The sequence below is a fragment of the Rhinolophus hipposideros genome (assembly GCF_964194185.1).
Source record: "Rhinolophus hipposideros genome assembly, chromosome: 23".
In the NCBI taxonomy this organism is placed as follows: domain Eukaryota; kingdom Metazoa; phylum Chordata; class Mammalia; order Chiroptera; family Rhinolophidae; genus Rhinolophus; species Rhinolophus hipposideros.
The window spans coordinates 27,224,297-27,249,616 of NC_138069.1; the positions used below are offsets into that span (position 1 = coordinate 27,224,297).

At 42.9% G+C, this 25,320-nt stretch overlaps 1 protein-coding gene across 2 annotated transcripts in view; it reads left to right on the top strand.

The window, feature by feature from the left end:
• Positions 1 to 6,837: 6,837 nt before the first annotated feature.
• SGCD (sarcoglycan delta) overlaps positions 6,838 to 25,320 on the top strand; it is an 822,468-nt gene continuing 803,985 nt past the window's right edge. For both annotated transcript variants that reach the window (XM_081035952.1, XM_081035953.1), the window contains exon 1: positions 6,838 to 7,248. The gene's annotated coding sequence lies outside the window, so the exon portion shown is untranslated. The remainder of the gene's footprint in view (positions 7,249 to 25,320) is intronic.

The following is a 25,320-nucleotide window of genomic DNA, read 5'->3' on the forward strand; positions in this document are numbered from 1 at the left end:
TTAGATTCTCTTGTCACAGTCTGAATTCCTTACTGGGATTGCCTGGCCTCCTGAACGATTGTTTTAAATTTGCATATATTAAGGTTCACTCTTTGTGCTGTAATGTTCTATGGGTTTTGACAAAGGAGTAGTGTCATTTATCTACCATTACAGTATTCTATAGAAAAGCTTCACTACCCTAAAAATCCCCAAATGCTTCCCTATTCAGTCCCCCTCTCAGCCCCTCCCGCTACTAAAGCCTCTGGCAACCACTGATTTGTTACCATCTCTGCAGTTTTTCCTGCTCCGGAATGTTATCTAAATGGAATCATATAGCACGTGGTCCTTTCAAACTAGCCTCTTTCACGTATCAGTATGCATTTAAGGTGCATCTGTGATAATCTGTGTCTTTGCATGGCTTGATAGTTCAGTCCTTTTGATTGCAGAATACCACTGTATTCTGTTTATTACATGGATATGCTACAGTTTGTTTATCCATTTCCGTACTGAAGGATATCTTGGTTGCTTCCAGTTTTTGGCACCGGATAAAGCTGTGATAAACATTTGCCTGCAGGTTTTTGTGTAGCAATGTCTTCAAATCAATTGAGTAAATATCGAAAGAGTACAGTTTCTCAATTGCATGGTAAAACTATGTTTAGCTTTTAAGAAACTACTAAACTGTCTTCTAAGTGGCTGTGCCATTTTGTATTTTCATTAGCAACAGATGAGCATTTTTGTTATTTAGGGTCTTCACCAACAATCGGTATTGTCATTTTTAAGCCATCTTAATAGGTGTGTAGTGATTATATTACCTTTTTGTTTAGTGATCATTCATATTCAAAGGAAGAATACTACTCATCAAACACATAATGCGGATTTATGATTGAATAGTTTTTATTGTTAGACGCTTTCCTTTACATAATACTTTTTTTCACCACCAAAACTTGGCATTTATCACATATTTATTCTAAGGATTATAAACATGGTGTAATTTATTGGTTATTTACTTTAACTCTGGATTGCAGTAAACTGAGTTTTAACCTAGACTCTTACACGTGTCATCTTGAGAGTGTGGGTAGATTATTAACTTGCCTTGTTGCAGCTCCCTCATCTTTAAAACAGAGATAGTCATGGAACCCAGATTAGAAGGTTATATGAATTTAATGAGCAAATGCATAGAAAGCATTTATCACAATGCCTGGAATATTGGCAACCATATGGTTATTATTAGTACTGTATTGCTGCTATTACTAGTATTACAACTACTACTGAAGGCTCTAGATATTTCTTGAAAACTATACACTTTGAATCCTTCACTTTTGAGCTGCACTGATCTTTTTCACCCACGCATGTCTCATAAAAATAGAATAAATACACTTCACATCCATTACATTTCTCTCAGCATGCTTTTTTCCCCTACTCCAAAGAGCATGGTGGAATAGATATTTGCAAAAGTAACCTAAGTGTTACAACTCATTGGCTCTGTTATTTCTTGTATTACTAATAAGCTCTCACATTTGCTCAGTGCTTTAGATTTTTACATAGTGCCAGCTTTACAGATATTAACTCCTTTGCTTCTTAAAACAGCTTTCTGAGGTAGGCAGGGCATGCTTGCCAGCCCCCGATTTGGGGGGAGGTGCGGTACCTCATAACTGCCTAACAGGGAAGGACAGAGCCAGAAGTTGAGTCTAGGTTTTCTGAATCCCTATTCAGTGTTCTTTCCAGGAAACTAGGCACAGAATGAATCTTCTAATAAATGTGCCCGGGGCATTCATGAGTTCCCATCAGGTCCATCTGCACAGGAGCAGGAGTGGCAGGGATCTTTAAAGGGGGCTCAGTAGCACTTCCGTGTTTTAAAACACCTGTAACATCAGGGATCCTCACATCCCCCTGGTGATCCTGATTTCTTTCATACAGTCTAGTGTGTTTGTACTGAGAGCCCTGGCATCGCTTCTAAAGTGTTAAATTGCTCATGTTCAGGAGTGTAGTAGTCACATTTCTGCATTCTTTCTGGGGTTAACTTCAACACACTTTCTCTCCTTTATATCATCATTTACAGGGCTAAACTCTTAGCTACTTTGTTGGTGCTGTGACTACACTGTCCTGGTTCTGTCTGGTGGTCCAGGGTGGACGTTTAACCAATAAGATTCCCTCTCAATGTAAAAAGACTCGAAGCTCAGAGACAGCAATTTAAGAAATGCATGTGAAATGCATGAGTTAGACATTATCTGTCATAGGATCAGAGAAGCAGAGCGGTCTTTCATAATGAGAGGGAAGAAGTAGAAGCATTGCAAGACAGTAAGATGAAAAAGAGAGAGAGAAAGAATGTATGAAATCTAGCAGGATCCCATTCCCACCTTCCAGTCTCTTCCAGAGGCCTGGTTTCATCACTCTCCCTGTGATTGAGTCTCTTGATCATTTAGAATTAATTTCCTGCCCCAAACCCCAAGCTAGTTTAGGCTGGTGTCTGTTACTCTGACTTACAAAAGAACCCTAATTTACATAGGGAGTGAAGTTCTCCGGATGTAAAATTTACTTTTGAGCTACAGCCAATGCAGCTTTCAACAGCACCATTAAAGTTCAAGTGTAATGGGCCACCACTGAGTAAGTTTGTGGATTCTGCGCAGCAAGGGGTACTCAGAGTACTTAATATTTCCCCCTTGATGTGAACAACCCTCCAGAGCATCCCAGGACCTCAGCACAAGGGGGTACTGATCAAATCAGCTACTTCAATCCTCTGCCCCAGTCAGGATCTGTCCTTCCATCTTGCAGCCAGTTTTTGCTTGAAATGTTCCATGGCCGGGAAGCAACTCCTCAGAGAGTATGTATGGCCTTTGTTCAGAATCTGCTCTGGAACTTTCTAGTCTTAAAATCTTGGACAAATTATTAACCCTCTGTGAGCCTTCTTTTCCCCATTTGAAAAATGGAGTTTAATGTGGTTTTACTTAGTGGATTTTTTTAAATGGAGATTTTATGAAACAAAGCATACGAAATCTAATATGAACAGTGCCTAGTCCATATTAGAGACTCAATAATTTTATCCACTCTCAGCCTTGTTAGGCAACTCATCAATCATTCCTTACACTGTAATAAGGATTCCTAACGGTGGAGTCTGTAGCATTCCTGATGTAAACCCTTCAACAGGCAATCGTAGTGAGTGAGTGTGGAAGCCTGACATTAAATCCTAGATCTAAAGCTTTCATGTGTGCCCTGTGATAAGGGAATCTGTGATAACCACCACAGATTCCTTTAAAGTGCGGATTTACACTAGTGGACATTTGAGCTGTCTTTGCAATATGAAATATTATGACTCTAATACTTACACTTTAGATTTTGATTTTATTTATATTAAATATAAATATATTAAAAATATAAGTATAAATATAAATACAGATCATAATACTCTCCACTTTAAAGGTCTGTTGGTTGGTGCATAATAAGTACTTTTGCATTCTTTGTGTTATGTTTCTCGTGGCCGGGAAATTATTGCCTCCAAAAGAAGCCATTTCGAATTTTGGGAAGATCTAATTGCCAAGTATCTCTGTGTCAGAAACAAACAAACAAACAAAAAACCTGCTTCAATCCAAGTAATTAATCCTAGTTCTTCCCTCCCCTTGTTCAGGGGCCCTGGTCTCAGGATGACAAGGTTGATAGAAGCTGTCCTCTTTTCATGTCAGGTTTGCACTAACTTGTCTTAGTCATCTCTCCGTTTCTTTTCCTCCTCTAATAATCCATGTTAGCTCTTCAGCTGTTTTCCTTCCTACTCAAGTCCTCAAAGTTTGGAATTTTGTGAAACAAAAAAGGTGACTGCTTCTGGCTGACGATTGGACGGTGGAGCATTTGGGATGTCTGATAGTTTTAGAAACTATTTTTTCTGCTCATAGTCCACTGATACTGCTTCAGGGAATTGGAGTTTGGCTACATGTTTTCAGGCTTAGTCTTTTCCTGCACTCCAAATTTCTTTTCCTTCTTCGCCCAGCCTGCGCCCCAGTCTCTGGATTCCATCCATTTATGCATTGATTGATTGATTCACTCCTTGAATACTTACTGAGTTGCTACTGCATACAAAACCCTCTGTTAACTTCTGGTCTATATTTCAATGCTAAAAAATATCTGAACCTTGCTTGCAGGGAACGCATAGTCTAGTAGAAGAGGTAAGATACATATATGCCACCAAAACCCAAAACAGAAAGACTTACTAGCACAGCTCAATATTGTTCAAACCACACATTGCCGCCTATTAGCTGGTCATGGAATCAATTAGTAGGTCATGACTGATGTATTTTTTAAAAAATAAATAAAATAAACTGAATAAAAATATTGAAGTAAATTACACAGCAAGGATATGTGATGTTTAGAGAAACTTTTATTTAAATTATCATTAAGAGTCTGTGTATGTGTGTGTGTGTGTGTGTTTGTGTGTGTACCCATGGTGTAATATATCGATTTGTTGTTTGTTTTTTTATTGTGCATCACACTTAGAAGTTAGATGAGCACTAGACTAGGATAGGAACAGACAGAGAAATGCTTCTCAAACTTAATGTACATATGAATCAATTAGGAATCTTGTTCAGGTGAAGATTATGATTCAGTTGGTATATGTGGGGATCTCAGATCATGTTTCTGGCAAGCTCCCTTACGATTCTGTTGATGCTGGTCCACATAAGGAGATAGAGTGCGAGACAGAGAGACTTTACAGTGGAAGACCTGAGGAAAGCCCTGAAGCCATTTATTTGTGACTTCAAGAGTCCTCAAGGAATAAAAGAAAACATTTTCCTTTCCCTTTCTGGTTTTCGCTTTTGGTTGATTGATAGAAAATCTACCCCAGTTTTCTCCAAAGGCTGTTGCTGTCCAGCTCCCGGGTGCTGAATGTTGAAACCAAGGGACCAGATAAGCTTTAGATCAGTTGTGAAAAGCTCCACTGTTGTCTTGGAGGGTTGGCCCCCAATTTCCCATTGTATCTCAGACACTTGTGCGCCACGCAATTAACAGCAGAGTACTTCCCATGAAGCAGGCTTTTAAGAACAGGGACAGAAGAGTTTCATTTATTTCAGCTTTACCTGCCAACACATTTCATCAGGTTTCTATCACCAGCATCCAGTAAGCTGCCTTGAACTCCTAATAGTTTCCTCTGCCTGCAGTTCCTATCCTTTCTTCTCTCCTCCTCCATCATCTTTCCCCCTTTTAATCCATTCTGTATTGATTATCCTAAAACAAAGCTTTCATTATTTTCTTTTACTGCTTAAAACCAGTCAGTAGCTCCCCCATCATTTAGGCAAACTCTGCTCCTGCCAAACGTGTTTGCTGTTCTTGTAATCTGCCCTTCATGCTTGGTTTTGACCTCTCTCCCTCCCCTTGGATGATCTCGCTTTTCCAGAGATCTGAATCCTGCCTGCTTTGTAGGATTTAGCTTAAATCCCACTTCTTCCATGAAGCCTTTTGTAGAAACCCCTTTTGCTCATGGTACACCACAGTACTACTGAGCATACTTTGGGTACTGGGGTGTACCTGAAAAGCACAGGATTGATAGTAGGAGACCAGACTAACCCACAGTGGATGTGTCTGTCCAAACTGGAGATCTGTGACCTTGGGCAAGCCATTTGTCTTCTCTGGGCTTCTATTTCCCCATTAAGATAATTAGAAGATTGGAGACAAAGCTCGGTTAGTGACTGCACATGGTGCCCACAGCGAGTTTTGCTGGCTTAGAAGTTTCCGTAGAGACCTCATTTTCTATTAAGAGATTTTAAAAAATGTTAATCATGCTTCTGTTAGTATTGAGCTACATATTACCCATCTTGTGAAGTGTCTTCTAATTTTAAAATCCTCACATGTATTTGTTTTGTCTTTTATCTTTATCAGGAAGGAGCCTCATTTTATGGTTGAAACCAGGAGGCTCAGGAAAGGCCTGCCTAAGGGCACACAGAGCAGAGAATACAACACAACTCTAAGGAGGGAGAGCCAGATGATCCAGGACATCGTCCAACGTCGCTCAGAGTGAGTGCTCACTAATTATTTGTCAATTGATTGGAGGTTGTCAGGCCCACCTTTCGAGACAACTCATTTCTCCCTGGAAGGAGGAGCCCCTTGGAGTCTGTTGGTTAACGGGAAAAGTGCTTACTCGGGGAGGAAGGCGGGGCAAGCCGGAACAAGCTCTCACTGGGAACCCGCATACTCTCTCGCTGGTGTTTCTGAACCCCATTCTTCGCAGGGAAGAGGTGAGGGGGTTCAAGGATACTTGGAACCTGTCCCTTTGGCAGAGACACGTAGCCACCTCCCGCTGCCACTCTGGGCTGATCCTTCAGAGTGGAGCGCCCTCCCACCCCCAACCCCGCGCGTCGCTCATCTCCGCAAAGGAAGGGGGAGCTGGGGAGCCTTGCACACTAGTCTTCCCAGGGCTGCACACCAGCAGCCCCTCGTTCTCGGGAGGCTCTCGGTGGCTTCCCCTCTGCTGCGTGGGTGTGCGGGCTCTCCCTGCCCCCCACCCACAGCTCGCCCTCGCTCGGCCTCTCCAGCCCAGCCGGCCGGAGCGCGCACACCGGGGCTCCGGCACGTGGGCGCGCGGGAGGCGGCGGCTGCTGCTGCCGCCGCTGCCGGAGCCCAAGCCCGAGCCGGCGAGATTACCCTCCATGCTGCAGGCTCTGCGGCCGCCTTCTGCTCAGCCTCTGGCGCAAGCCCAGACGGGCTAGCGGGCGAAGCAGCGGAGGGGAGGAGGATACGGCCAGGAGGAGGGGCGCGGCGGGCTGGGGCCAGCGGGGCTCTGAGCAAGGGGCGCCGGCAGCCAGGAGGAGGCTGCCCGGCTCTCTCGCTCAGTCTCTGCTCCAGCCGCTGCCGGGGTTCCAGGCAGTGCGATGCCGCTGCGCTCCTTGTAGGCGGCGGGCAGCCCCGGCTTCCCGTAGCCGCTTGGCCCACGCTGGCCCCCATTCCACGGGCGAGTCCCTTGCCTATCCCTGCGCACCCGGCCGCTGGAGCCCGAGCGAGCACGAAGTCCGAAGTCCACCCCCAGCACCGCCGCCAACTTCCCTGGGAGCCCCTTTCCCCGCAGCAGCCTGTGCCAGCTCTGGGAGCCATGCGCCCCCAGCCGGGCGGCGCGTCCTCTGCCAACTCGCCACCCATGGGATCGACTGCCCTCGGCTGCCCCGCTTGGAGCGCGTAGCCTTCCCCGCGTGGCAGGGGAGAGGAGCAAGACACCCGAGGCGTTTCGCGGATCCCGCACGTGCGCGCGTCAGTCTTCTGGGGTCCCCCCTTCGGGGGCGGCGTCAATACCCAAGGGTGAGTAGCCCCGTAGTGGAGGCGCCTTTTACCCCCAGCTAGGAGCTTGCAGCGATGGCTGGGAGACGGGAGAAAGTTGAGTCTCCTTGAACCTATCCCGGGATTTGGCACCAAAATGTAACATTTGTTCCCCCAAGCCAGTTGCCTTCAGGTCTTCCCTGAATGCCTTTAATTCTAAACCAAGGATAGACCCTTTCTGTTTCCCAAGGAGAAAAGGGACCCCCTAGAGCAGACCACTGACTGTTCCCCAACAACAAACACGCCATTTGGGTCTGAAAGCCGCCGGCGCGTTAAGCGGGCACCCAGCATAAGCGCTTGGAGATCCGTAGCCACCCGGACACTCTCTGAGATCATGGGCAGCCAGGGCTCCTAGGTGAGGCTAAGCTCTCTTCATTAAAGAGAAGTGACTACAGAAATAGTGAGGAAGTGTGTATGTGTGTGATTGTGAGCAGGAAAAGTAGCCATAGGAAAAGGCGCGAGGGACATTTATCTGTCGTTGATGGAGCGGGGTATCCGGGGTGCCCAGCTCCGCGGTGCGGGTGTGGGGGCGCATGATTTAGGGCAAAGAGTCCAACAGGTGACTTGCTTGGGCTTCCTGTGACTGGCAAGCACTACCTCCCCGAGGCCCAGGCTGCTGCTGCCGCTTCTAGGGGCACATCTGAACATGAGTTAGGAAATGCTCTCTCTGCTCTCAGGCCTGATTTGGTGAGTGTGTGAGGCATCCAAATGCCTCCTGTCGGAAAACAGCGGCCTCATTGTGTGTCTGACTGAGGTTTCAACTTGCAGGCAACTGAGGGGCCATTCAGCTGGGGCGATGGGGACTTGGCTATTCCTCAGATGCAAGCCCCAGCCTTCTTCATGCTCCCTGGCTGCGGGTATGCAGCTCCCTGGGCTGGGCTGGGAGCCAAACCTCAGCATTTCGCCTCTCTGTACTCCACCAAGGGGAGGAGGAGTTGCTGGAGCTCCAGGAGCTCTGGCCTGAGTTTATTCTTCATCCTGAGACTCAGATGGAGGGGCGAGGGTGTGTGTGTGGGAAGGGTGTGTACACTTGGTGTGCACACTTGAGTGTGGGGACAGGTTGAGTTTGAGAACTGGCCAGAAAGAGACCAGAGAAAGACAAAGTTCTGTACCTGCCCACTGAGATTCAAATTGGGAGAGGGTGTGGCTGCTTTGAAAAGTTTCTTCTGAACCCAACATTCTTTGGTGATTTTGAGTGTGCAGAATACACTGGACCCTGGTCGTGGTGACACTCCAGAGTAGCATCTTCCAAGGTCTGCTGCAGAACTCCTCCATCCCTCAGTTTGCCCATCTGTAGATTTGGGGACAGGTATCCCTGCTCATGGCAGAAGCTCTGGTATCTCTATAAAGGAGATACTTAGAGGTAGGTGTCAGGTTGGAAGATGGAGGAGCAGCTGGTGTGTGTGTGTGTGTGTGTGTGTGTGTGTGTGTGTGTGTGTGTGTCAGAGGGTGTTATCTGGAGGTTGCCTGCATAGAAGACACTCAGGTTTTACTTAGACTTTATTTTTTAAGGTGCTTTATTGCCTTTGACAAGATTGATGGAGATTTTGAGATGCTAAAGCTTTCCCAACCCCCCCTCGGCACCGCCAGCCACTACACTGCCTCCCTATGGTGCAGGGAGCTGTCTGTATTATGGAAACGGAGTCATGGACACTCCAAAATGCAAAAGAACCCTGCACTGCTAGCGCTTCGTCCAAAGGCTTCTTTTGCCTCCAGGGGAGGCTCTGGGTACTAACGCATGTTTGGCCTGCTGTTCCCACTGGGTACTTGCTGTTTTGTCTTTTTAGCCCCAATTTAGACTCCCTCCTCATGAGGGACTTTCATCTCAGGGTCCTCTGGCAGCAGATTACCAAGAACATGTAAGTTCAGTGAGTCTCTTGACTTGTAGAAAGCATTGTCTGGTTTAGCACGGGGCACACGCATGCCTAGCCAGAAGCAGGCTCCCTGGAGGCTCCTTGTTGGGAGGGGACCCAGGAAATGGAGCATCAGGAGGAGGAATCGGCAGTGAGGTATTGTGGATGACCAAGAGACAGAAAGACAGAGAGATAGACAGACATACATAATCAAAGAGGAAAAGCAGGGAGAGCAGGATGAGAACCAGAAAGACAGAGAGAACAAGCAGACTCACAGACAGAGTCAGAACAACAGGGCACTCAGAGACACACAGAGGCAAAAGGAGAGAGTCAAAGAGACAAATGAGAGAAGGAAAGATACAGGGTGGAGGGTAAAGAATAAGTAAGAGGAGAGAGGCATGGGTGAGAGAAGTGGGAGGGTGGGCAAAAAAATCTGAAGACTGTGAGGGAAGAAAGAGTAAAGGGGAAGGAATAGGGCCAAGGATTGAGAAGTCAGTGGGGAGGAGAAAAAGGAGGGGAGAACAGAGGCAGAGGAAGCGGAGTGGCACTTAGTTTTTGTATTTGATTTTTATAAACAACACTGCCATTCTGAGGAAGTTGATACAATCCACACCCTTAAGTAGCCAGCCCTTGGTTAGTGTTTGTTCCTCTGGGGAGTCGTGAATTATGTAGAAATTGGGCACCCGCTTGGAACCCAGCTGCAGTGGAGATGGCACAAATGTAAGAAGTTGAGATTCTTGGTAAATGTACAGATGCACAAGTTCCTCTGCCATCTCTGTTTTCTTCTGGGCAAACTTAGGACTGGAGAATTCTGGGGAGGGGCTTTCATTCACTTCATTTGTCAGTGATTCTCTAACCCATGTTTATGGAAGTATCTCCGGAGAAAAGCAAGTTACTGGACCCACTCCCCTGGGAGTCTGGTTCAATAGGAGCAGGAATGGGCTACTTTATGAGTGTCCCAGTAGATCCTAAAGCAGGTCATCCCTGAACCACACTTGGATAAACGTGGAATAGACGGTATAGCACCGTTCTCTGATTTGTTCCCGGATTTCCCCCTAAGAGATGTAGTTTAACACCTCGTCTAGTGCCCCATCCTCCCTAGAAAAGCTCATTTCTTGTGAATGTCTCTTGATAAAAGGACGAGCGCAAGGATTGCTCAGCCAGGGTTACCTTTCCACGGACCTCATTAATCATAGCTTCAGGGGACAGCATACAGCTCTTCTGGTTGCCCTTGTCAGGGGTGTCCACAGCTAACAGGTATTGAGCACTCGGCAGGGCTCTGTCCTGGGCATTTTTTATTCCTGGGCCTGTTTCTCACACACACACACACACACACACACACACGCATGCACACACACAAACAACACACGCACACACATGCATACCACACATGCACATGCAAACACAAACGAACACCCATGTGCACACATGCACACACGCATGTGCACACATGTGCAATGCACACGCACACACATGTGCATGCATACACGCATGCACATGCACATAGGCACACGCGCAGCACACATGCAGGCACACATAAACAAGTGCGCACACACATGCACAAAACAAACCTGTGCTATAAGCACTGTTATTATCATCTGCATTTTATACTTTAGGAAACTGAGACAGAGAAATGATGATACTTGTCACAGAGAAATCGTATTAGTTGTCCATGGCCCAGCAGCTGGAAAGCAGAAGTTCTGAAATTCGAAGCCAGGTTTGGTTGACTCCAGTGTCTCAGGTCCTAATTATATACCGTGTTTCCCCGAAAATAAGACTAAGCCGGACAATCAGCTCTAATGCGTCTTTTGGAGCAAAAATTAATATAAGACCTGGTATTATATTCTATTATGTTACATTATGTTACATTCTATTACGTTATATTATATGGTCTTACCTTACCCGGTCTTATAGTAAAGTAAGACCAGGTCTTATATTAATTTTTGCTCCAAAAGATGCATTAGAGCTGATGGTCTGGCTAGGTCTTATTTTCGGGGAAACATGGTAGCATGCTGGCTCCTAATCCTAACAAACTGTTCTAGACCGAAGGAGTCAAGGATCCACGGGGATCTTCCCCAAACACTGTCTCGCCCCCACTTTATCAACTGAGGAAAATGAGAAGTGGCTGAAAGAACTGAGAACAAGTACTTGCCAGAGATTCTAGAACTAGTAGGTGCCAGAACTGGGACCAGTGACCCACTATGGTGAGTCTCGGTCTAGCCTTCTCTCCATTGTACTAGTGATTATGACACCTGTCTGATCCATCAAGGTCACCCGAGCATCTTCGTCAAAACACGAGTTCCTGGACCCCACTAGAGGCTTTCTGAATCCTGGCCAAAGAGCCCAGGAATTTGTGTTTTAGTCCCTACCCCAAATCTGCTTCTACACATTACCATTCCCCAGTTATTCTGTGGCTCCTGGCACCTGATACTGTGGATCCCTTTCAGGCAGCTTCAAGAGAACTGCAAGCCCTTCCTGCTTCTAGCAAAGTAAATACCCCCAAAGTAGTACGCGCTCTGCATGCTGCAGCCCACACTGACATAGCATGGGCCAGGAAACCAGTTGGTCACCCAGAGGCAACTTTGAAAGCTCTTTGAGCGGGGTAGCAATCACGTCGATGTTTGCTGTCCTCGGTGTTTCCTGTGCCAAGTCAGAAAGCATTTAAGAAGACCTCAGATGCTTCCTGAATGTATCAGTGTCAGTATTTGTACTGATACTTGACACAAAGTGACACAGGAGCCAGACCAATGTGCCGCTGTGTCAAAAGTGTCAAGCGCCACGTCCTAATTGAGGTCTAGCTGTAATGTAAGAAAGACCCCTTCATCATAATGCTTTTCACTCTCTCAGAATATGTCAGTGCCTCCTTCTGCAGGTAGAAAGGAGCCATCACACACACTGTCTCTTCTGGCCCACTTACATTGTTTTCTCCGTGTCCTCAACATCTTTTCCCTTCTATTTCATTGAACAGTGGCCAAAGGTGCCAGACGTCGTGTCCAGCAAACTGTTTTGTCATCTTTCCTTTTTCAGATCCAAATTTATTTTCTGAATCTGTTGCTTTTAACCCTGACCTCTTATTCAGAGACGATATTTGAGCCTTCGGTAACTTTGATAAGCAACTGTGATAACATGTATTTAAAAAGAAAGACAGCCATCTATGTGTGACTGGGTCGCAAACCAAGGAATATTTACTACATTTATAGTGCCTGCATCTTTAGTATGCTGGGAATTTTTTGCCATTTCAGTGGGGCAAACCTACTTTTCTGGCCTGGCTGGCAGTGGAGAAGGGATTAAAACTTGGGCTCTGAATGCAGACAGGTAGGGGTCAGAGCCTGCCTCCACCTTGCTACTATTATAACCGTGGTCTGGTTATTGACTGTGCCCAAGACCGTTTCTTCACCTGGACATTGAAGGTACTAGCGGATGCCCCTTCTGTGCCTGCGGTCATGATTCAGTCCTGGCCAGTGATTGAAGTACTGAGCAGCCCCTGGCAGGTGGGAAGGACGCAGCTGGTCACCGGTATTTGTGAAACACTGGTCATGTGCCAGGCTCCATGAACACAGGATAAAACTGACATCACGGAAGTTAGGAGGTTAAGCAACTGGCCCAGGCCACCCAGATCCTAAGTAACAGACTGAGACTTGAAATTCAGACCTGTCCTTTCCAACTCCCCCCGTTCTTACTGTGGTGTTGGCATGAGTCACAGTCCCTTCCCTACGTGTCAAGACAGAGTGTTGAATATGAAACATATCCTGATTTGTATTTTAATGGAACCCATTACTAGCATGTCAAATACAACTCTTCTACGTGGGATCTTTCGAATTTGGGGGGACAATTTTGGTTAAATCACCTCCACATATTTGCTTTTGCCTCCAGCAATTGGGAGGTGTTTCATGGCCTCTCCCCTGCTGCGTTTGCTTGGTTAGCTCCCACCTGTTTTTCAGGTCTAAGCACAGACATTGCTTCTTTGGGAAAAGCTTTCTTGACCTCTCAAGGGCCAGGTTAGGTATCTTTCTATGTGTTCCCCCACTTAAACCATAGTATACATGTGCATTTACTGTCCTACATCCGCTATTCAGTCTATATGTAAAAGCTTCTTGTGATCAGAAACTGGACTCGAAGTTGTATCTGCAGCACCCAGGACAGTGTGTGAAATATAGAAAAACTCACAAGATACTTCTGAATGACTTGTTAAAACTGAGCTAATTCTAGGTGGCTAAGAAAAAGTGGCTATTGTCCTTAAACTCTAAAAGAAAAAACATCCAAACATGGGAATTGAAAACCCTGTGGTGTCATGTGTCCCCAAGGGCAGCAGTTCTTCTGATGGAAGAGGAGTGTAATGGTATCAGTAGTTGTTGATTAACTACGTTGGTAGCTTTGGACAAGTTCCACTGTGATGTTGCTTAAGATGTAATTAGGAGGGACATTCTGATTTATGAGTTAATATGATTTTATCTGTACATTTAATTAGTTGCTCAGAAAGACATGTTTTGTTTCTCAGCTCGAAAGTTTTAAAAATTAATAGGCTTCTGGGGTTAGAACCAAGGTTAGAGATAACCTAGTTCTACCAGCTAGTATGAGAGATGAGTCATTTGAGGCTCAGAGACGGAAAGGAACTTGCTTGAGGTCACCCAGCAGGTTAGTGCCAGAGCCAGTGTGACAGCCAGAGGTTTCTGGCTGCTAGCCCAGGACTCTGAATGCACAACTGAGAGTGATTAACAGGTGGGTGATGAGCTACTTGTGACTTTGAAGGCATACTTTGAAGGCAAGTCTTCTGCATATATACAGTCTGGACTCTGTACAATTCCAAGATAAGGCTCATGCTGAAAAGTAGGAAAGCAAGACTGAAATGATTTGCTGGTAGGGCAAACCCGAGTGTCAGAGAAGTTTGTGGGAGAACATCGTGGCAGTGCCATGTTGGCATGGACTTACGGGTTTCTGAAATTCCCAGTCTACTTTTCAAATGAGGAAGTGTGGCCTTTTGATGGGGATTTCCCTTTGATGTTCTTTCAAGGACATTTAGAGACGTATGGAAGTTCACTGCCAAGCCCCTGGCACAGGATCGTTGGCAAAGCAGTGGCTCAGATCATGCTCCCCTTTCTTCTTAATGCTTTTTTAGATGGAAAACAGTCTACCTTGGTCCCTTTTCTCTGCCTCTGGGATGCCTTGGAGTCTAACTAAATGGACCAGCCTACATGCATCTTCAGACACAGAAATGTGTGCAGAGTACTCTAATGTTAACACATGGATTTTTAAATCACATGGTGTCAACATAATGGGGACAGTGAGACATGGATCATTGGTAAAATGTACTGTGGATGATCCTTTAGAAACATTGTAACCACTGCTAAGGAGGCAGCAGAAATATCTCAACACAGCACCTTCCCTGCCTTGGAAAAGGCATGCCAAAGCAACCCAGGGTAACAAGACTGTGATTATTCAAGGAAAGAAGACACAGATAAGAATTCTCTTTGCCTCTCAACCATAATTAGTATGAGATTATTGGTGCTATTTTTCATTTGGTATTTAAGGATTGGGTGCAGGGGAGAGATACCTCTCTTTTTACCCATATCACCAAAACAAATTGCTCCCTTCCCTAGTTTGTCCGGGTGTCTAAAATTCCTCCATCAAAGAGTAATTCCTTGGGGCTTCAAATAATTTGGGGTTTTCTATGGTCCTCTCTTAAAACGCAAAACTTCCTGAGGAGGATATTGTTTAGCTACTCTAGTGGTCTGCACCTAACATCTCAACTCATACTTCTCACTTACTGGAGGCGTTCTGACAGGCATCAAGGGTGAGCACTCACGCCGTTTTACCACCACCATACTACCCACTGTGACTTCCACTGTTAATATTGCCGTTTATGAAGGTTTTACTATGTGCCAACATGGTCCTGAGTTCCTCACATGTATTTTCTCAGCTCTTATGCCCAGTAACCCAATGTTGTAGTTACGGCCTGGGGAATTGTGACATTACTGAAAGATGAAAAAGTTGCTGTAAAGGGGGGGCAGGATAAAACCAGAATTGTTGGGGGAGGGGAAGGCAATTGCTTGCGCAGGGAAATACTGAGAAGCGATGTAGAAGGTCAGAAGGAAAGGTGACATCCCTTTCTTTTCCCTATTCCCAGACATCCAAGTCTCCACATAGGATTTTTAGAAAAACCAAGAAACTGAGTCTTGGAGAGTTCATGTGTGTCAAATTGTCACTGCTGTGTGTGGCAGAGCAGGGCTTTAAATGCAGACTTTTCTTATTTTCAAACTTCAGTAGGTAATGCTGTCTCCCATTGACTTACAAAACTTCACGCTTGAAAGGAACTGAGAGAAAGTCTCGTCCTGTGGCTTTCAAATCACTATGGAGTACATTAAAGAACATGTTTTACTAGGTTCATCCTTACCTAGTACATATGTGCACACAACCAACACAAAGAGTTTTAAAAAATAATACTTCCTCTGGATTATTTACTGATATTTCCTGCTGCATTCTATTACCCACTGTACACATTTCCACGTACAGACACAACATATTCATACATATAATTGAAACAAGTTTCAAAAAACATATTTACCCTTGCCGTGGATGATATGCTCTGATATTTTCTCTCTGGACCACTTCCCCTTTTGCAACCCTGAGGGCATTACTCTGGGTTGTTTAAGGCACCAACACAAACACCAAAGGGAAGCCTGGTTTTGCCATACCTGGTGTACAAGAAGCCCAGGAAACTCGAATGACTACTGTGACTGGGCACAGAATTGTTTTCAAATGGCAGTTTTCAATTTCTTTCACACCACATATGAATGGTCAGAAACTAACCAGTGCAGATTGGTAAAAGACAACCATTCTCCTTCCCTGATCCCGAGTCTGCAGCTCCCCTTTCTTAGTACAACCATGTGGCCAAGTCTTGTGCGTTTTCCCTGCCAAGAAGCACATGGTTTCTCCTCTTCCACACAAATGGCAGCATATGATAGGTTTTGTTTTTTAACATTTAAATGGCACTTCTTAGGGATCGTTAGCATATGTTTATATCGAGTTGCCTCTTTATTTTTCTGAGCTGCATAATGTGCCATTATGTGGAGGTGCTGGGGTTTATGAAGCTGCGGAAAAATGTAGTGATGAAGAACGTAAACTAGGGAAATAACTCTTGTGTGATGTGAGAGAGAGAGAAAAGGGAGGGGAGGGAAAGGAAAGGAAAGGAAGGGAAGGGGAAACGTGGAGCCCAGGAAGGCCTCACTGAATTTAGTTGAATTTGTGCATGTTCAGTGTTTATTATTAAGTGAACTTTCTTCGTACTGTGAAACTGCCCACAATTATTTGTCAAGGACCTTTTGTCTTTGAGATCCTGGGAAGACAAGAGGCAAGTAACAACAATGCTTCCTGTTGTTGAAGAATAGGGAGATAGCATATACTTACCCCAAATAGGTTGAGAATGGTAAACAATTGTGTGTTATTGAGACTTAACGTGATCAAGGAGGTATCTGCCGAAAGATCATTCCATGCAGATGGCAAAGGAGTGCAAAGACCGTCCAGTGGGACAGGGAGTTGCACACTTGAGAACCAGCAAGGAAGTGGTGGTTGCAATACAGGAATACAATAGCATATGTTGTTTCCTAGGAAAGAGCTGCTCAGAGGCCAGTGTATAGTCATGTAATAAAAATAAAATGTTCTATCTAAGCTGCCTCAGCTAGGGTTCTGTAGAACATTCAAAGACGGCTGTAGGGCTATTTCTGAATTACAAGAAAACAGATTTTCCTTTAAAGAGTTCAGGATTTTTCAGTGACACTGTCTTACATGTAATCTTGGTGTATTGGAAGGAAGCATAGAAATGTACCCAGTAAACAATTGTTCAGTTGTTTCCCCTGAATGGCCATAGCTTCAGTCTAATTGTGGGACTAGCCTCAGTTCTACAGTTGTTCACGAGCACACACTTGCACACATGAGTGAATTAGGAAGTGAATGGACGAGTTTAACTAGTGTAAAAGTGATGGGAGAGACTGAAGCAGCTTCGCCCTGATGGGTGTGCACAGAACTGTGTGATATTTCTTAAAGAAGGAAGTTTTAAGTTATCAGCTGGGAAATTCCATACCAGCCAAAGTAAGAGGAAATTTTAATTCGTACTCAAAGGTAGAGATTGTTGTAGTTTGAAAATAAGTTGTTTTGATGGAAGCAGAAAGACACTACACAGCACTGAGAATTAAAGCTGGCCAATTCTGTCTTTCCCATGCTACCTGAATGAAGCTTTCTGTGTGATTGTCCCAGCCTACCTCCACTAGCTCCGAGAGAAATACTGCAAGACTGTATCAAAATGCTTGAAATGTGTTAATACATTTTTATAGAATGACATGTATTTTTAGCAACAATAGTATCTCTGAACTCTGGCAAGAGTTTTATTTTTATACATCATAGTGAAGAGAAATATATATATCTAGGACCACTTGATTTTGAGAACATATTTATATTTGATGTTCTCTGTGTGTTTCTGTTCAGAAAAAACATACAGAAATTTTCAGTCTGGGTGGTTCTTTTTCAGATGCACAATCACTCAGACTGAAATCCTTTTTCTACTCAAATTGGGCCTGCCAGCTTTAAAAGAGGGCAGTTGGGATAATATAATAAACTGGCCCGTGTGTTCAATCTTAGCTCATCAAGGCTGCACGAGGATTGACATTTTCGTACAGTATGGCTGATGCTCTGATTACAAATTGGTCCTGAGTAGCTAGACTCTTCATAATTTTATTCAGGGAGGGATCGTGCTTGTATCATTAGGTCTGTCCGGGTTTCAAAACCTGGACATGTATTTCTGGTTCCCATCTCTCGTTCAAGAATGTGATAAAAAGGGAGATTCAGACAGAAACAAATACAAATTATTACATGCAAAATTGAGAGTTTCATCTTCCTTCATGGCAGTGATGATAGCATTTCTTTCCCACTTCCTACCGGAAGTTTTGCAAAACAGTTTAAATTGTAGTTTTAAGAAGGGTGTTAAGTATTTATATTTCTCATCATTGATTTTACTTGTGATAAATGGATGAACTGTTTTGGAAAAGAGAAGATCTATAATTGTATCTCTTTTGGGCTTGTTTTCAAGAATTCTATTTTTAATTCAATTGTGTGAACTTTTTCACACAGTGAAATTACCAACAATTATATTTTGGTCAATGGCCTTTTGTCCTTGGGGTCTTGGGAGAATAGAAGACAAGTAAAGACAATGCTTTCTGTCCTTGGAAAACCTAGTGACAGCATGTACTTACGCAAAGCAGATTGAGAGTGATAAACTGTCTCATGTAATTAAGATTTAAACTGGATGCTGGAGACAATGAATCCACCAGGATTCAGAGAAGTAAGTGATCAGCTAGGAGGAGCATCATTGGGTGACATTTGCAACATGTCATAGGTTAGTGAACAGTTTTATATGATACTAATTACATCAATTGAATTCTTACAATAATATATTAAAAATAGTTATTTTTTATACTTTCATTTGGTAGGCTACCTCAAAAGGCCCATGTGCTAGAAAGCACCTAGACTGTGGATAAACCTAGGTGTGGATGCATTGCTAGGCTTGGAGCAAGTAAGGGAAATCTTCAGACCGCCACGCACCCAACCACTGCTCCCAAAAGAAAACAGAAACAAACCTTAAACTGAAACCCAAGTGAGAAGTACTGAGTAAAGAGCAAGGGAGAAAGACCAAAATCGTGCTGGTGCAAATATAAAGCTCTGTGTCTGAGGATCAGCCTTCAGTAAGCCAGTTGCAAACCCGATGACAAGGAAGCTGAACCTGACTGCTGACTGGCATTAGGACCTGGGAGGGAGTCTAGGGGGCCCTAGGTTGGTGGCTTTCTTGGCTTCCAGCAAAAGCAACCACAGCTCCTCTTTAGATGAAAACATGCTCTATTGGGGACTACAGGAGTTCCACAGGTGAAGATAAAAAAAAAAAAAGATCCCACAATCAAAGATGAGAAAAATACACAAGAAAGCCAGCCATTATTAGAGATATCAGCAAGAAAAAAAAACAGGCTTCACCACTTGAGATTTTCAGGTATTAGAATAATCACATATAGAATAATGTGAAAATTAATATTTATGAATCTTTAAGGGAATAAAAGGCAATTATTTAAAATATGAGCATGCAGCAAATGACAGAAATGATTAGGAAATTTTTACAACAAATTAATAAAAAATCACCCCAATAAAATTTAATTATAAAAAATGATGGAATAAACAACTTAATGGGTGGATAAAACAGCATCATAGGGACCACTGAAGTTTGAGGAAGATAGATTTCAAAATATTACCCCCGATTCAGTACAGTGAGACATGAGATAAAAGATATGAGAAAGAAATTAAGAGATACAGAAGATAAATTGAAAAATTTGTTATATGGTTAATCAGTATCCCAGAAAAGAAGCAAATGGAGGAGATAGAGCATTTGAAGAGATAGTGCCTGAGACTTTTCTAAAACTGATTCATGTTGTAAATTCATAGGTATAGGAAGTACAAACAAGATATCCATACCTAGACACATTGTAGTGAAATTGCAAATACAAAACATACAGAGATGTTTTCAGAAGCATCTAGAGCACAAAGACTGATCACCTATAAAGAAACCAAAATTAATATTGACATTTGGCTGAGAAATTGAGTGAGTTGGGACTATATACACTAACCTCGAGATGGATATCAAAACATTGAATAATTAGATAATTTATAGTATGATATTTACAATATTTTTGCATTTTTCTCAAAAACAAGCAATGCTAAACTTATTTTTGTTTATACTGATATATATATATATACATATATATATATATATATATATATATATATATATGTATAAAATATGTATATATATTCCCCCCCCAAAGGAAAGAAATGTAAAGAAAGTTCAGGGTAGTGGTAACAGTGATTTCTTTTGAGGGGGAGTCGGGGCTGGAATAGGAAACAAGTATGTTAAGTGGAATTCTGGGATTGCCTGACTTTCCAAAGCAGAGGCTTTAGGGACTTGCCTGCCCTTTTTCTGTATCATTACTGGAATTTACTGACTGACTTTCCGAAAGAGGGACTCTCACTGATTATCTGGCTTTCAGAAGTTTGTGTACTGGTGCAAAATTACCACTGATGGACTCGTATGGATTTAAAACCAGTTCTTTGTGACAATAGCTGCAGAAAAACTAGTCTTTTCTTCGGAGAGTAAGGACCTTTTATTCTCATGTATGAAGTAATTCTTACTATTTTGATTTATTTAAAATCAAATGAGATTTATTTAAAATCAGATGAGATAGTTAACTACTTGCCCAATAGTGGACAGCTACAAAGGGTTGGAGCTGGAATTTGAACCTTAGTGTTCTGCCTTCAGAGTCTACCATTATTAACATAAGATAGTTATAGCTGAATGATAGCACTTACCATATTTCATGTTACAAAGTTATAAGATAATTCTTATCAGAAGTCTTAGAGTTTTCTCCTAGCTTACTGATGCTACTCGCCAGTAACCAGAAACTTGGAATTATCCTTGACATTTCTAATTATTTCACCCTGTCTCTCATCAACCAGTCTTACAATCCTGAACAACTTTAGAGTCTGGCCGTTAATCTCCATCTCCACTTGGTTGCCAGAAGAACCTATGAAAAAGGTAAATCTGATCCTGTCACTTTTGGCCATCTTAAAATTATTCTGGCCACTTTAAAATTTTCATTTGGTCTTAGGATAAGAATCATATTCTTTCCCCAACTCTCTACCTTATTTCCTACCACTCTTCACCTCTCACTGGTCATGTTTATCTCTTTTAAAATCAGTCTCTTGTTCTTTCAGGCCACACGGCCTTTCCATGTGCTATTTGATTTGAAGTTTGGACCATGTAAGTATATTACCAGCTGCCCTCCCTTGTAACAATTACCGACAACCCCCCAGGTCATGCCTCCAAAATTCTTGAAGATTTTAGCTCCTCGTTGGCTTTGTCTTTCCTCAGAACTGCTCTGGTCATAATTCTTGATTATTAACATCTCTATGGAGATATTTTCCCCAATATCCTGGTCAGTTCCTTGGATTCTCCTCCTTCAGTGATCTGTTCTCTCCTCCTATCTGACCACTACCCTAGAAAATACCGCAGGCTTACAGCTCTCAAAGTTTGGCATGCATCAGAATCACCTCTAGGACTTCTAAAAACACAGATTTCTGGGTCCCATCCTCAGAGTTCTGACTGGAGTGGGGCCAGAGAATTCACATTTCTGATAAGTTCAGAGTGACGCTGACGCTGCTGATCTGAGAGCCCCTTTCCGAACCACTGCACTGCATCTTGTACTCTGCAACGATTGCACCAGCTCCGTGATCTGAAGTTCAAGGATCTAACGCTCTAACTGCCATGTTCTAACTCTGTGGCTCACTCCCTGACTTCTTCAAGTATCCTAACTCCCGTGATTCTTTGACAGCCCCTATCTCCGATCAGATGGAAGGACGGAGAGTTTTGTGACCACCCAATGCGTGTGACGTCTGCAGCAAATAGGACGAGTCATTCAGGGGGGGTGTTATTTACTTTGTGTCTGCAAACTCAAGTGTGAAAATACACCGTAATCCTTGTCAAGCATTTATTTGTGGTATTGGCACTATATTCTAATCTATTTAGATCATTTTGAAACTCAAGAATTTCAGTCAGTGCATTAAACGTGACACACATTTGACATGCACGGTTGACTTCTAGGACTTTTTCCTGGTTTTTTGATTAAAATATATTTAAAGGGGACACAGAAAAGGGGGAGGCAGCAAAACAGAGCCTTGGGCACGTTCCCCGAGATACTTTCATTTCTTTAATCTCTTCAGTTTTATATCAACCATGAATTGAATTTTTTTTGTATATGGTGACCCGACCTGGGATGCTGTTGCTATCATAATCTTACTGTAATCGATCTCATATTTTTTTCCATATTGTACGTAAGTTTATCGAGAAATATTAGGTTGGTGTCAAAGTAATTGCAGTTTTTGCAGTTATTTTTAACCTTTTAAGCTGCAGTTACTTTTGCACCAACCCAATATACTGGCAGATTCTTTACCCAAACTATATATTCCACAATTATGAAATTCTGTCTCTCTGTAAGCTTATTTAAAATTCAGGTGAGCGTGGCATGAATTATTTTGGTTGAACCCACGATGACTTTAGTTATTACTGTTTTCCGATACCGGATCATTTTTGTCTGAGAGATGTAACACATATTTCACTTAAAGGTCCTAAAATGATTTCAACTTTTAAACTAATTTGGGGGAGGAGAAGAGTCCTAGGAACTTAAAAAGCAAGTTATGAAGCATATTGTAATTTTTACAGTTAGAATCTGGGCACTCATAACAATTTTGTTTCATCCAGTGCCTTCAAGAGGAACGTACAGATGTACCACAAATAGAGAAGATATTTTTACATGAATTAAATAAATAATAGTTTTAGTGTGGGAGGATTGTTCTACGAATGTACAGGAAGTTAATGCATTACTCATTCCTTTACATCTTTTCCCCCATTGGGCAGAGAGTTTATTTAAACAGAGACCAGAGCTGGCATATTCCACATATAATTTTCATGTATCTTATAGATTGTAAAAGGAAGTCACCCTAGAGAGATGCATGAAAGGCTGCATTTAATTTAGGAGGAGAAAAATAACCTGTATTTGTCTTTTTTAATTAGTGTGTGAAGAACCACATTTCTCTCACATTCCCTTTCTAGTCTACATTTATTGAATAGCATCTTAAAATGACAGTTTTCTTGAAGAATCAGAACTTTAAATTAGATTCATATTTTACAGTGTAAAATATATTTTAAAAAGATATTGCACTTAATAATTTGTGAAGTGCGGCATCTTTCTCTATGTGATAGCAAACACTGAGGGGACTTGTGAGCTAATTTTGGCCGTTGGCAAATAACATGTGAGTCTGTTAAGTGTAGGAGTGTTTGATTGAAACCTGGTTCCTTTTCGGTGGGGCGTGTGTTCACTAGTTCGTATCAGCCCTTACTTGTCTGCTCTATATACTTGCTGTTTAAGCCTGGCATCTGTAAGCATTTGGATATGTAACCCTTGGGGTAAAAGGAAGAAGGGTGGCGGTCTTATGGATAGTGTAAGAAATTTAGATGAGATGATTACACCACCTTAAAATAACTACAAAACCCCTTAGGTTCTATATTTAGGATTTACTGTATTTTTTTTAACCAAATGTGATTCTTTGTTAATTTTAGATTTGTTTAGCACCTATGTGTGTAAACAGAAGTACAAAGTATTCTGATTAAATATACACAAAATTAAATAATGCATAGACTTATTTGCAATGATGATGGTGATACGAGGCTGTTATAGGGCATGGTTTTGGGCATATGATAGGAAAGTGGATGATAAGCATATTAACCAACAGGATTTCTACATTTTTGAGTTTGACAGATTATCACTGGATATGAGTGCACATGTTTTTTATGCTCTGGTCTGTGTATCTGAGCTCCCTGACAGCCTCTTTCTCAAAGTTGCCATGTAACTTTGAAGATTGTCCAGTGGCATTGTGGGATAATGCAAAGTATCTTGAAGTCAAACCTAATGGTCAGCCTTTTGACCCTGGGCAAACCTTGGGCACATGATGTCCCCAAACTTTGTTTTCTGTAGGCTTAATGAGACTAGTGGCCTGCCCTACTGAGATTTTATGAGGGTTAAATGAAATAGCATAATATCTGTAACAACAACAACAACAACAGTTATTTATCTAACATTTACTAAGCTTTGTTCTCCCACTTTTTTTCATCTCATTGCCAAAGCTAATGACTGGATCTTATCAGGTGCAACGTAATATCCATTTACCTGTCGCCCTGCATTGCCTTGTTCTCCATACGGCATGCTGCTGGAATGATATGTGTAAAATGCAAAGATGATCTGATCAGTCTACATAAAAGCCCTAAAAGGGTCCCATTGCTCTTAGAATGTGGTCCAGGAGTTTCTGCATGCCATAGCCCCTGCCTCTTCTGGCTGTCCTGGTCATCTCCCCAAAGCTCTCGTCACTCAAGGCATCCCGCCTTTGTCATGATTACTTGTGTGTGTCCCACTTGGCATTACTATTCCTTCCCTGGAGGGCACTTACTCCAGACATTCTTTCTGCTCAGAGGTTTTATTCTTGTTCCTTCCTAGTCAGTACTTACTCTTTTTTCAGATCTCTTCCCCTCTCCTGCTACTTCCCTTTTGTCCTTATCTCCGTCTCCCAGCCAGGTCTGATTCCCTCACTCCCTAATCTCATAGTACCATAGTACCATATATGTCTCTTTCAAAACACTTAGCACAGCTATAGTTTTCTATTGATTTGTGTGCTTATTTAATTAGTTTATATCTTGTGTGCTAGAACTAATGCTCCTTGAGCTAAAGGACTACATCTGTATCTCCAGCATCTAATAGGTGGCCTGTGATACCAGACCCTCCGTCAATTTATTGAATGAATTAATTTGAGAATATCAGGGCACTCATGCTCTTCACATATAATCCTTATAATGACACGATGAGGTGGGTATTATTATCCCTTTCTCATGGAAGAGGAAAGTGAGGCTCAGAGCATCTTAGAGTCACTGCTGAAGATTACACAGTTCCTTGGTAGTGGTGCTGTAGTCTGCATTCAAGTTACTTTGCATCTAAAGGACCAAGTGTAAGTAAGGCTCGAGGTGTGGCTGCTCTCCGTACAGTTAGAAACTGTCTCATCGCAACTGGCTCCATTTGCTTTGCTTTTTTGGCTGCCATCAGAGTACATGGGTTTTACAGAACCTTTCTGTAGTTCATAGTGAAACATTTGTTGGGTACTAAGAAGGATCAGGCATTATGCTAGCGTATGTAAGTCTAAGTTTAGGAGTGACATAGCGACACAAACAAATGATTTCTCTCGCATGGCACACACAATTCTTTCTCATTGCAATATGTGCCAAAATCTGTGGGAACCTACTGGAAAGCCTGCCTTATTCTGACTGAGAGTGGGAGCTGATGAGAGGCTTCACTGAGGGGGTCATTAGTTTTCTCTTTGTGAACTTATGTCTCAGTGGTGGAGAGAGATGGTTCCCAGGTGCGCTTCTGTGTGTTGGGGTTCTATTATTCCTTAGATGTACATTGACAAATATGTACAATGTAGGGGTCACCACTGCTGGCCCAACACCCAAATTTACTGCCTACCCCACCCATCCCCAAATGCGTGTTTTTTGGCCCATGTCACATTTAAA